At 31.9% G+C, this 13,913-nt stretch overlaps 1 protein-coding gene and 2 long non-coding RNA genes across 7 annotated transcripts in view; 2 read left to right on the top strand and 1 right to left on the bottom strand.

The window, feature by feature from the left end:
* Positions 1-13,913, bottom strand: part of LOC126700175 (disease resistance protein RPM1-like) — a 50,485-nt gene that overhangs the window by 28,253 nt on the left and 8,319 nt on the right. For 2 of the 5 annotated variants that reach the window (XM_050398208.1, XM_050398209.1), the window contains 2 exons: positions 13,508-13,564; positions 12,528-12,778 (listed from right to left, as the gene is read on the bottom strand). The gene's annotated coding sequence lies outside the window, so the exon portion shown is untranslated. Of the gene's footprint in view, positions 1-12,527; positions 12,779-13,507; positions 13,602-13,913 lie in introns of those variants that run through there. The other 3 variants (XM_050398211.1, XM_050398212.1, XM_050398210.1) reach the window with 3 other exon arrangements.
* On the top strand, positions 4,414-9,345 carry LOC126700191 (uncharacterized). Its single transcript, XR_007647067.1, has 3 exons — positions 4,414-4,450; positions 8,763-8,828; positions 8,926-9,345. It is a non-coding gene; the product is annotated as an uncharacterized LOC126700191 (long non-coding RNA).
* Positions 10,889-11,685, top strand: LOC126700192 (uncharacterized). The gene is made up of 4 exons (XR_007647068.1): positions 10,889-11,025; positions 11,107-11,179; positions 11,258-11,379; positions 11,606-11,685. It is a non-coding gene; the product is annotated as an uncharacterized LOC126700192 (long non-coding RNA).

Here is a 13,913-nt window from a genome sequence, read left to right as displayed (position 1 = left end):
GCAAATATGGTTGACAAAGTGGAGGGTGTTTGGATGGGTTGCCCTCCTTTCTTAGCACATTTGTTTGAACCATTGTACATTGTTATTTACATAATAAAAATCTATCATTTTCAATAAATAAAAAAGAAAGGTTTAATATAATATGTAGTTCAAAGCTTTCACCTCCATGCTTATATATATATATATATATATATATATTATTCTTTTCAACAATGCATCAATTCCGATATTACTAAACGTAAAATTTTAATATTATTTTGTAGGAGTTATGTTTCAAATGATCATTCTTTAATAGTTTTACGAGCATCCTTTCGCATTATATTTTATTAAACTCCAATTCTTCAGCCTTTTATTTTTCCCCCCTTTGAAGTCAATTGATGGGTTGACTTGATTCTTTGTTTTTCTATCAACCCATTAATTTCTCTTCCTGAATTGGCATGTAAAATTTGAAGCTAGAGAGCTTTTAGGCAGAACTTAGTCAAGCTTCCTCTTATCCATCTTAATTAAAAAATTTATTAATTTTATTATAATGTTGACAATGATAAGGTTATGCATTATGCCTGTTATTATATGATTTAGCTCATTAGCGTTGTCTAAAACAGTAAAACTACATTCTTGAAAAATATATATTAAAATTGAAACTCATATTTTCTCTCAATGTTTGTAGCTATATATTCTTACTTTATTTATTAAAATTTTGCCTTTGTTGTTTTGTGATATAAGGCAATAGGTTATTGACTCAAAGAAAAGCTGAAGCAAAAAATCTTCTCAAAATGTTTCCTTTTATTTATTTATTTAATTTTTTTCTAACTCTCTAAATTTAATTGAAGCAGATGATTAAATGGTTTAAATATTTTCTAGGCAATTTCACACTTCACAAGAGAAAAAAAAATCATGTAATGTCTAATTTATTATATATCAATAGTATCATACATTTAAAAATTGAGTTCAATTTGAGTTGGAAAACTTATAAATTCAATGTTGTAAAAGCAAACTTTAATGTGCAGTGTTCTTTAAGGAAGTCTTGGAGTAATTATCCGAGATGCAAAGAGAGCAACATAATTGAAAATTCTTCTCCAACTCCAACTGCCACTGTTGTATTGAACTCTATTTAACATAAATGAAAATTTTTCTCTTCATAAAAAGAATCAATATTTTTCAAGTTCTTTATTTAATTTCCATTTGCATCACCTTGCTTTTACTAGAAGAGGAAGTGTCATTTGAGCTAAAGCCTAAACCTCATTGGCTCATTATATGATTTTTTTCCCTTTGTAAATATTATATAATCTTTAATTTTTTTCCCATTGTAAATATAATATAATCTTAATTTAAACTATGATAAAAAGGGAAAGAGGTGACTAGGGAAGTAACTCAAATTGTGAGGGTTGGCCAAATGATAGTTGACAAGAGAAAAACAAAAAGACAAGGAAAATGGAAATATGACATTCATCTAGATCATTTGGTCCAACATCTATTTCTTGGAGGTGAGAGTTGCGATAAAACAAGAAAAATGAGTGATTGCATTTTCTTCAACATATAATTGATTATTTCAAGACTTATGCTTTGTGTGGGAATTTTTTTTTTTTTTTTTTTTTTTTTTTTTTTTTTTTTTTTTTGTCGATTGTATTCTTGAAGAAAAAGACTTCTCTCGTACCAACTAACATTAGATGATGTTGTGTTCAAAGGTTAAAAGTTGTTTGTAATTTATGCCAAGACTATGGACATACATATATTTTGGATGAGAATAGGTGATGTCGTGTTCATAGGCTAAAAGTTGTCTATAATTTTTGTGTTAAATAAACACATGTCGTGTGGAACTAGAATCTTTACACAAGTTAAATTCAAGGCATATTGTCTAACAATTAAGAGAGCCTAATAGTTTGCATTGTATTAAAAGGAATAAATATCAAAAGATTTATCAAGAAGAAATATTTTTGTAAAATTTGATTCTGTTGCACTTGTTCAGTAATTATCAAAATACAAATTGTTACACTTGATGGAAGTCAAAAGTAGATAAGACGTTACATGTTGCTTGTAGTATAGAAAATAATACTTGGAAATTCTTTGGAATTAGTGAATTTGAATTGAGTGTTTATTGGACTTTGTTTGTAATTTGAGGACATAGAGAGTGGTAGAGTGGCTTAATAAAATATTTAATTGGTCTAGGATCATTACTTTACTCTTAAATTCAACCTCTTTTTAAATCATGTTGTATTCAAATCCTATAAATGTATAATAGCTCATTGTTGTGATTTATATAATTTTGTTAGTATTTATCCACCATTATTTTCAGTCATATCATTTTTTATTGTGATAATTAGTAATAATTTCTAGGTAGTATGGAGTTTGCTTCTTTTTTTTTTCTTTTTATCTGGATAATTTTAAAAAGAGAAAGTATTACAATGTTTGATGTGGATAGCTCATTATTTCTTGGGGACGAGGTTTCATTCTAGAAATTGATATGTTGTAATTATTTGAAATGGTTTTTTATTGGAACATGCTTGAACCATATCATTGTGGCTTTTAGATTAATGTTGTTTATTTGACTAATCTATTTATACATATTTTCAATGATTGTCTTGAATTAGAATTATCAAATTTGATTGGTTTCACCAATAAAAGTGAATGTGTATAACTTTCGTTCAAATATCTAGTGCATCGCACGGGTTAGCGACTAGTGTTATTTAAAAACTGAAAACATGTGTTTAAAGTTTAAACACATGTACCAAATGCCCCTTAGTTTCTTGTGATATTGACAAGATCAAGCTATGTTTATTTGATGAAAATAGGATATAGAAAATATGAATGTATGGATGAGGCTAGACAAGCTATTTGTTATAGTGATAACTATCTTTCTCCTTTCTTTTTCTTTTTTCAAAATTTTTTTATTGGTAATTTAAAACCCTGTGGATTTTGAATTCACAAACTCACCCTCCAGTCCACCCATTCTTGTGGAGGAGGATGTGCAATTTGAGCCAAAGCTGTTCAATTTCTCTCTCTCTCTTTCTTTCTTTCTTTGGTGGGTAAATGTGAGATTATCATAATGTTAAGACTATATTGAATCAGTCATGTAATTTGAGATGAATGGGGAGTGGACTCTCAAAATAAAAAAGATGAATGGGGAGTGAATGTGCTTATAATCTTCTCAAACTATTATGCCATTGAAAAAGTGGAAGCACTCTAGTTCAACTTAGAGCATTATAGCACATTTATCATCAAATTATAAGGGTTTCTTAAGCTGCAAATTCTATTATAGGTCACTTGTTATTGCTCTGTAGTATTCTACAATTTGTCTTGGGCATTGTTTTTTAAATTTATTGTAGAGATTTATGCCGTCAACAGATTCACCATTAGTTGTCTATTTTCATAGAGATGACTATGCAATTAATAGAAAACATGGTCCCTAAATATTTAAGCTATTCCTGTAAGGAAAAAAAATTGATTCATTGATTGTAGCAAACATTGATAACAATGGTCCTAGCAATCTATTGGTGTAAGCATGTTTAAACAATTTTCTAAAATATAGAAGCAGCACAAGAAGTAGATTGAAGCTGAAAGTATTTTTGGGTTTGCTTTTAAACAAATCTTTGGAGGAAAGAATTTGCAATGTTTTAAAGCAAGAAAAGTTCTTTAAATAAAGTTGTTAACAGAATAGTACCCTATATTAAGTGGTGCAAGTTGTAAGGAATTCAAATTGTTTTCAAAAAGGATAATGGTTCTTCTGTCTCTTTTTTTGAAAGATTTGAGTGCTTGGGTTGGGGTGTATATCTTGTTAATTGGAGTATTTGGTGTTTGTATGTACTCTAACTAACTTGATGGTATTTGTATTCTAGTGGAGAAAGGGTTTAAAGCTTAGTGGGTGTTTGGTTCATCAATTTCCATAACTTATATCTCTGTTTCCATAACTTATAACTCAAAAATGATGGAGGGACCCACTGTCAGACTTTAAATATTTCGTAAATAACACAACATGGAGGGACCCACTGTCAGACTTTAGCCGCAACTTTTGACCATCTTTTTTTTTTCTTCACTGGGTTCAGTGCGTGCGTTTCTTCATCTTCTTTTTTTTCTTTTTCCTTTCACACTAGGTGGCTTCTTCTTCTTTCACTGGGTTCGGTGATCTGATTTGATGTTTTTTTTTTAATTTTTTTTTACTGGGTTCGGTGATACAAAAAAAAAAAAAAAAGCTGCACCGAGTGATAGGTATGGGGCCCATAAATGTGTGAAAAATATTGAGTGATGGTGCCAAACGGGTGTAGTATTTTAAAGTGATGAGTGACAGAAATTGAGTGATGAAAAATATGCATCCAAACATGGCCTTAGTGATGAAGCTGCAGTTGACAAAATTACTTTAGATGGAGTTCAAGGTTTGCGTGTCACGTTTAGTGCAACTGTTCATGATGTCTTATATTACATGAGCCCCGTTTATTGACAGGATATTATTGACTCGGTTTGGCTCCTGCGTACTCTTGTAGTCATTTCTGTTTCTATTTTTTAGTTCTTTATGTATAATTAGGTTGAATCTATTTAATTTTAGTGAGATCATCACTTATTGGAAAAGGATTTTTTCAACTCCGCACTTCTAACTATCCGTCCATTTTATAATATTCTGTTGGAGATATCATGTTTACTGTTGGCAATTCTTAAGCATCTTCATAATACATATTTTATCAGGGATATTTTATTTCTATTAATCTGTCTATATCATAGGAATTCATGTATTGAGTTAAGTTGTTGGAGGCTTAATTCATTAGTACATTAATATTCTAAAACAGTACAAGGAAGGTTAATTCATTAGTATATTAATACATAGGTACATTAACTTAGTTCCTTACTTCATTTTAATTGTTGGGGGGGGGGGGGGGATTTCATTATATGGAAATAATGAAACTCAAACTTTTGAAAGTCTACATTTTTTTCACTGTCATTATTCTAATATATATTTTAAATTGAATTTAAATTTTACAAACCTTCTTTATTTACATCCTCCGTAAAATCTTGCCACATTATATTTTCTTTAAATAGTATAATATAGTTCTATATAGAAACACCATACTAATAAATTCCTATTAATAGCTACCATAAATATCAAATTTCATAGTTAGTGAAAAGAGAGAGAGAGAGAGAGAGAGAGAGAGAGAATTATATTTTGTTTTATTTTTCTCTACATTACATGGGTTATTGACTAGTTCTTTTATTAAAAGGAAGGTTAGCGTACATGATCATACATCAAGAACTAAAATAACAGTGGGTTCCAGTTAGCTCAACTGGTAAGAACTTTGATGGTTGAATAAGAGATCTGGGATTGAATCCCTGCCTACACCAAAAACTGATTGGTGTTTTGGTCTGATGATAAAGAGCTATCATCAAGAGCAAACGCCATAGGTTGAAACTCTCTCAAAAAAAAAAAAAAAAACTAAAATACCATGATAAACAACTGTTGGGGTTTCCTTAAAAAAAAAAAAAAAAAAAAACCCTAATGTTTGGGCAATTATTCTTATTTAAGTAGGGGGAGAGGAGGAAATTTCATTCCATGAAAATAATGAAACATTACCTATAAAAAAAAATGAAAAAATTGAAACCTTATATTCCTTTATTATTAGACTATTAAGAGCATCCACATCAGTCCGTTTATAGTCTTCTAAAATAGAAAAAAGTACAACTTTTACACATTTTGAACCAAAAAACACCCACATCAGTCCCTTTAAAAATGTGTAAAGTCTTTTAAATTTTTCAACGAGCTACAGTACCCGTGTAAATTTACACGGACACTGTAGCATGTGTATTTAATTTTTTAATAGTTTTCTCTCTCTCTCGTCTCTGCTCTCACTCTCACTCTCACTCTCACCTGACTCTCTCCTTGTCTTTGCTCTCACCTCACCTTACTCCCCATTTTCCTCATTTGCTTTCACTTTCACCACTGTCGTCGGTCAAACCATGCCTCCAATGCCCCCGGTCAAACCATGCCTCCAATGCCACCGATCATCAAACCCTCCACTGCCGCCGGTCAAGTCCATCACACTTGCCGCCATGAGCGAAGATGCTTCATCATACCCTCCAATCGAGTCGACCAACTTCGATCTATTTGTCTCTCACCCTCTTTCGTTTTCTCCATCAGATCAAAACAGCGAACCAACTGATTGCCACCACCACCGATTGCTGATTGCTCCACCGATCTGATTGCTTTCCTTTATTTCTGGTTGTTTGATCAGTGAGTTTCGAGTTGAATGGGGTTGATTTGGCTTTCGTTTGGGTTGAATGGGATTTCGGGTATTTAGGTTGATTTGGCTTTCTTTTGGGTTGAATGGGGTTTCGGGTATGTGGGTCGATATGGCCGGGTGAGTTGATGATGTTTGGCTGGATGGGTTGATGATGGTGGAGGTTGGTTGCTTGGTGATGGCGGTTGGTCTGTGAGAGAGAGATAGGCAGTGAGTGAGAGGGATGTGAAGAAAATAATAAAAAATAGTAAAAGAATGAATATTTTATTGAATAAATATGTAGAATAGATAAACTAATGTGGGTGTTTTGTAAAAGTGGATGTGTAAAATAGAAAAAGTAGGTTTTTTCGTGTAAAATAGACAGAAAATTTAAACGGACTGATGTGGATGCTCTAAGGAAGGTTGGTCTACATTATCATACAGCAAGTTCTACAATACCATGATAAACAAATGTTAGGGCTTTCTTAAAATAACAACACCACCAAAGCTGTAGTCACAAAAAAACTGTTTGGGAATGGGTATTCATGAGAGCATCTACAACAACTGTGGTATAATTTATGCCATTTTGCCACACCAAAGACCTACTTTATTATTTTACCACATCATTTTACAACATCCCATTTATCAGATGTTTTATCATTCAATTATATACATTAAAATAATATTTACTATACATTAAAATAATATAAACAACACAATAAAATAATATATCTAACACAATCAATAACAACCACAACATTGCTGCAGCTGTCACTGCCGCCGCCGCCACCACCACCGTGGCAGCCACAATCCATTACAAAACAAAAAAACTGAAAACAAAACCACCACCACAACCACCGTCATCAACAACCCACCACAAAACCCATTAAAACACACTTAACCAAACCCAGAAAACACAGCAACTCAAACCCAGAAAACACAACCAAAACCCACTAGCACCGGCAACCCAAACCCACGAAACTACTAGCACCGCCAACCCAAAGCCATGAATCCACTTGCACTGGCAACCAAAACCCACTAGCATCGGCAACCCACGATTTTGATCTCACCTCAACGTTAATGCCCACGATAGTGACAAACACTCCGATCTCACCTCAACATCGATTCCGATCTCACCTCAACGTCGATGCCCACGTCGATTCCGATCCCATGATCGTGACGAATACTCTGGCGGCGGACCTCGTCCTCACGAACCTCGCTTACTGCTTGCAAGCCAATCTTCATGGCTTCGCCGTCCCTGGCACCAAGCTCTACCTCGCCTCCATCGCCGATTCCTTTGTTCTTTCTGGGTTTATGATGATTCCATTTCTGGGTTTCGTTTTGAACTGGGAATTGGAGTTTGATTTGAGGTGCAAAGAGAGAAGAAAGAAGGTTTTTGGGTTCGATTTGAGGAAAGAACATCAGTTGGGAGTGAGAGACAGATTGTGAGGAGAGAGAAAAAATCAATTAAAGAAGTTAGAGGAGAGAGAAAAGTCGAATAAAAAAATAAAAAATCATATGCCACATTTCGTCCGTACCGTGGCAAATTTGTGAGGATACTGTAGCATGTTGCATAATTTATGAGATTTGGTACATCTGATAAATGGGGTTTTTTGGTGTTTGATGTGCTAAATATGCCAGATGCCAAATATTTGGCACATTTGGCACATCTAGTGTGGATGCTCTGATATGCATGATATTCTAACATCCAAGTGTCAAATCAATTTAAGAGTGATATTCATGATATTCTAACATCCAAGTGGGACAGTGATCAGATTAAAATCAATTTAAGAGTATTCATGATATTCTAACATCCAAGTGTCAAATGGGTATCAATTGCACCATATGACTGTAGGTAAATAAGATTAGAAAGAAAGAAAGAACTGGCTGGTGCAGCATAAAGCTGATGCAATACCAGTCATGACGAGGCAGATTTACAATAAAGAAACAGATTATAGCAAAAGGTAGGGAGAGGTATAAGAGTTTGGGTCTCTAGGCTCTAGAGGCACAAGAGATTTTTTAAGTCTTAAATTTCAGATATCATATGAAAAAAGAAAAAAACTGTGTTCATCAGGCGCTTAGAAGACTAATAAAAAGTTTGTTTGTTTGTTTGTTTTTTTTTTTTTTTTTTTTTTTTTTTTTTTCAGCCATGTAGGATTTTTTTGGGTAAAAGGTGTACACTGAAGATGTGCTCTGGGTTTGTTCTCATAGGAATTTGGTTATGATCAATGAGAGGATCATTAGAGGATTCTTATGCCTACATATGTATACATATGCAACAGTTGCAAGGGATTTGCTGATCATAGTTATTGATTAAGGAATTCTTCATGCATTACCTTTTGTTGGAGATATCTTGAGCATATAAGATTACATTGATTTGTAGTCTTTTTTGAAATGAAATTAATAGATATATTTGTATTAAATATTTTATAACTATTTATTTTCTTCCTCAGCAACTTTAGCTGTTGCTTTGAAAAATTAAATTTGACCAACTCAAGCTATTAAGGACATTGGAGGTAACAGCATGATTAGTGCTTGAATTGATAAAAATACTTCCTCCTCCAGGTATCCATCCAATTAAATCGGTTATACTTGAAGTTTCTGAAGAGGAATCCAGGCTATGATGGAAAGGTTTGCAGCGGAATGCATCCCTGGTTTTTCTAATTTTTTAAAATGAAATATAAGTTATGTGCATAGAATGATATGAATCATGCTAACATTTATATAGGTTTCAATATATGGGCATTCGTTGGGAAGTGTCCTTTCCTATGATATTCTCTGTCATCAGGAGAATTTATCCTCCCAATTTCCAATGGATTGGATATACAAAGAACATGCTTGAAATGAAGAATCATCTCCTGATGTGAACAACCAGTCTTCTCTGTGTGACTCTATGACAAAGCTGGAGGATAAAGATTTCTCGGTTGTTAATGAAACTGAGGACAGGGTGGATCACTTTGAGGACAAGATTACTTCACAAACAGATTTAGATGCTGAAAACGAGGAAGGAGATGCTGCAGATTCCTCAATAATTGTGGGTCCTATCACTTCAGATTTAGATGAACTTACTGCAAAGGCTATGGACTCCAAGCAACCAGGTGGTGAGAAAGATGTTGATGAATTACTTTGTGATTCTAGTGACATACTTTTTCAGGGGCGGGGTCAGGAATTTTTGTTTGAAGGGGGCCAAGTTGCGGCACTAATATATTTATCAAGACAACCCCACATATATACATACATATATATATACACACACGGTTTTTTTTTTTAATTATACACACACACACACACACACACATATATATATATATATATATACACACACTTTTTTACTTGATAAGTTATATATATACACACACCAAGCAAAAAAAAAAAAAAATAGAGTTTAGTATTTTCAATCAAAATTATGTTTGATGGTGATCTTTCATAAAATGAAATTCATTTTTTCCATTTTCATAGTGAAATTCTTAGAAAATTTCATTTTAAATACAAATTATCAAATTTTATACTAAAGTAAGTAAAAAATCTTTCAATTGAACTAATGAAATTTTCAAAAATACGAATGATCCAATACTTGGAGGACTAAATTAGTCTCCAAACATATTTGAAGCTACCTTGCTCTAACCTATTATGTGGCAACTAAAGACACATTTCATGTATAGTTTTAATGACAACTTTTTTTTAATGAGTCAATGACTTGTTAATCGTCACATAACGGGTTAAAAAAGATAAATTCAAACATGTTTGATGTCAAACTTTATCAAATATTTAACAGATATAAGAGCACATTTTACAATAAAAAATAAAATTGCGAAAAATAAAGTTATATCTTTATTACTACTAGTGTGTAACCCCGTGCAAATACACGAGTACATTTAAAAACAATCGTAATTACATATATATATATATATATAATTTGAAATCTAATTGGATCTAGACTCTTCGGTTGTTACCCCCAATAATTCACTTGCCACAAAAATTAACAAATTAGATGGGACACATGACGCAAAATTGAACTCCAATTAAAATTCAATCTAAAATCTAATTGAATTTAGACCTTTTGTTTTTTGCACCTAATAATTTACTTGACACAAAAATTTAAAAATTAAATGACACGTGACACAAAATTAGACTCCAATTTAGAATTTAATTAAATTTTCTCTCTACTTTAGCTATTAATATATATATATATATATATGACTTATAAATTTGAATTTTTTTAGTTATATGATTATGTTTTTTATGGTTTATTAAATTGGACTCCTCGTTTTTTACATTAAATTAACTAATTTGGCACAAAAATTTAAAAATTTAGATTAGATAGGACACGTGGTGCAAAATTAAACTGTAATTGAAATTCAATTTTTACCTAAATTAACTCATTTGGCACAAAATTCTAACATTTAGATTAGATGAGACATATGGCGTAAAATTAGAAATTTAATTGGATTTTCTTTATGCTTTACCTATCATTATATATATATATATATATATATATTAGACCAATTATTTTTTTTAAGAGTATCATTGGACTAATTCAAATATTTGGGGGGAACTCTTATTTTTATAGACTAAATTTTGAAAACATTAAAATGATTATATATTTATATATATATATATATATATATATTCAAAATTTTGGGGGGGCCATGGCCCCCCACCCTTCAACACAGCTCCGGCCCCTGCTTTTTCAGAAGAGGGATACCTTGAGTGAAACTACGAACATGGATTCTGGCATCCAGATTGAGGGTTTGGAGAAAATGACTGAGGACATGTGTGAAGATGAAGGCAATAAAAAAAAAAAGCAATCAAATTGCTGAAGAAAGAGGTGTGACTATAAAAAATGATCATTTTTCTTCATGGGTTTCTATGGAACCTTTTGTATAACATGTAATATTTGCTGCTTCAGATTGATTCGTTAAAGACCAAAATAGTGGAATTGGAAAAGCAATGTGGTGGTGGAGATACAAGGTTGCATCAAGGTGACCTCCAATCTTCACATAAAAATTTCCCCCTTTTTTGTGTTTATATGTCTGAGTTTTGATGTGTAAAATATACAGGAACTAAGGAGGATCTTACAACTATTCAAGAGAAACACATAGATGAGAAGCTGCCATCTGGGCAAGATGATGCACCAATGAATTACACCCCATATATTAAGTACACGAAGCTTGAATTTAAGGTAAAGAAGGGACATTTCTGGATCCTTTATTGTGCAATTTCTTTTTTCCTTTCTGCATAATGGAGTACCTTGTTCTTTACTTTATCTAGTGCTTGTGGATTTTCAAAAGTAAATGCTTGCATCTCTGAAGAAGAATGAAATTGGTTCTATGTTTAGTTGCAAATCAGATCTGCTCATATTTTGGAATGGGTATATTTTCTCATATGACTAAAATCTTTTACATCAGGTTGACACATTCTTTGCAGTTGGATCGCCTCTTGGAGTATTCCTCGCCCTTCGTAATATTCGTATTGGCATTGGTAAGAGTTAATATGTATATGTATGGGTGCATGAATATTATTCAAATTGTGTGCTCACTATTGTATCCATGAAAAAATTTGTGGGTTCTCCAAAAATATTATTTAATTCATTTTAACAATTTTGCTATGAAGAGGGGTGGTAGGGTGTTAAATAATTTTTAGATAAAATGAAAACTTTATTTTATTATTATCATCAATCATAAGATGTATAGAGTTGCAAGAGCAAAATTGTTTATGAAAAAAGAAAATAGAGGTGCGAATGCATTGGAATAGGTTGGATTTTGCATTGTGTTTTTTTAAAAGCCAACAATTTCACATGTTGAGAAATGTTCAACTCAACCTGATTCATAGGGAACATGTAGGGTTGGGTTGGGTTGTTGGAACTATTTTGTCAGGCCTAATAAAAAAATTTGGTTTTTATTCAACAATTTAAACCCATTTTTTTTAATAAATAATTAAAATTTCATCTAAAATAAATCTCAAAATACTAAGATAGTCTGAACTAACAAATTTAAAGTAAGTTATAAAGTCTAAAATAAATTAAATTTTTTTGATAGGTATATAAAATCTAAAATAAATTAAATTAAAGAGTTTATACATTTATATTTTTTTAAAGTATTAATTAATAGCGGGGTTGGATCGGGTTATTTGGATTGAAAATTTTGTCAACTTTTCAACCCCATCCAATTCAAATTTCAAAAATATAAGGACCCAACCAAACCCTTCAACCCACAAAAAACAAACCCTGATGTTGGTTTGGATCAGGTTCATCAAGTTGTTAAAGAAGAATAAACAAAAGAACTATAAAACTCAAAAACAATAGAAAAACATTCACAAGGATGTTAATGGTTTACACAAGCTAAATTACCTACAAATTACAATCCACGGTTGAACTAGTGACAATTTTCCAACAAACTGCCACAAAGGCATCTTGAAGTTCAAACTTTTACATTTATTACAGAAAAATAGGAAACAAAGTCTTGAGAATTAATTTACTGAACAACAACAAGAATACACAAACAATACTTAGAATTAGAGCTCCAAACAAAATAGAATCCTTTTGAAGCAAATAAGGCAAACTCATAATCTTCAGCATCATTCTACCAAGAGTAAAAAAAAAAGATATGGCTTATTAAAACTGACAAATTCATGTTCCAACACCACAAATAATAAGACATCATAGCCAAACCAAATCTAAAAAACCTCAGTACATACAATGGAAAATCACAAGCAAAATTATGATTATTGACATGCATGGAGGACACATAATGAAAAAACCCAAAAAAAGTCAGTGTTACATAAGTCACAATCTTGTATCTTCCAATCACACATCATTCATAGAGGGCTTTCTGGGAACATATGGTGGGCATTACTCACATACAGAACACGCCTACAAACACACATTCACACATGCATACACACCAAAATACATATTAAAAATAGTATTTTTGACACAGGTTCCAGAAGCTAATTTATTCTATTTCAAAGAATTTGACGTGTTTATCAGTTTATGTCAAGATGGTAACTAAATCAAACTCCAAGCAATCAAGCAATAGCAAGCATTGTTGGGCATGAACATGGTTACGTATTTATCATGTCAGAAACCGTTAGTTTCAAAAACTTAAGCTATTACAAAGTGGATAAATAATATAAGTCGAGCATAGATAAATTTGTTAGTGAAATAACTTAGATGAAGCAAAGCTTTTTTTTTTTTTTTTTTGGGGGGGGGGGGGGTGGGGTGGGTTAGATGAAAGATAAAACTAAATGCAATAACCATTCATGAAAAAAGATAAAAAGAAGAAGAAAAACAGAGAGAATTGAGAAGCTACCTTCATGAAACATTCTCAAATTACTACCAGATGTAGATCTTTGGATGCACTGCAACACTGGATAACAATGTGAACACTTAAGAGCTAAAACATCCTATTATCAAGGGAAAAAGAATAAAAGTAAAATGATAAAAAGAAGAAGCTATTATTGGTCAATGTATTTCATGATGACTAGTTCTCAAATTATATAAGAAGCAAAGTATGCACTTGGAAGTTTGAAACACAAATTTTGATATATAAACAAATCATAAGCTAACATGTGGCTTACTAAAACAAACAATACGTGGTCCAAACCACAAATAAGACATCACAACCAAACCAAATCTAAGAAACCTCTATGCATAGAATCGAAAATTATATGCAAGCTTAGAATAGATTACTTATTTATAATGTCAGAAACCATTCG

The sequence above is a fragment of the Quercus robur genome, chromosome 9, assembly GCF_932294415.1.
Source record: "Quercus robur chromosome 9, dhQueRobu3.1, whole genome shotgun sequence".
NCBI lineage: Eukaryota > Viridiplantae > Streptophyta > Magnoliopsida > Fagales > Fagaceae > Quercus > Quercus robur.
Note: the sequence above shows the minus strand (reverse complement) of the source record. Positions and strands in the feature narration are given on the sequence as shown.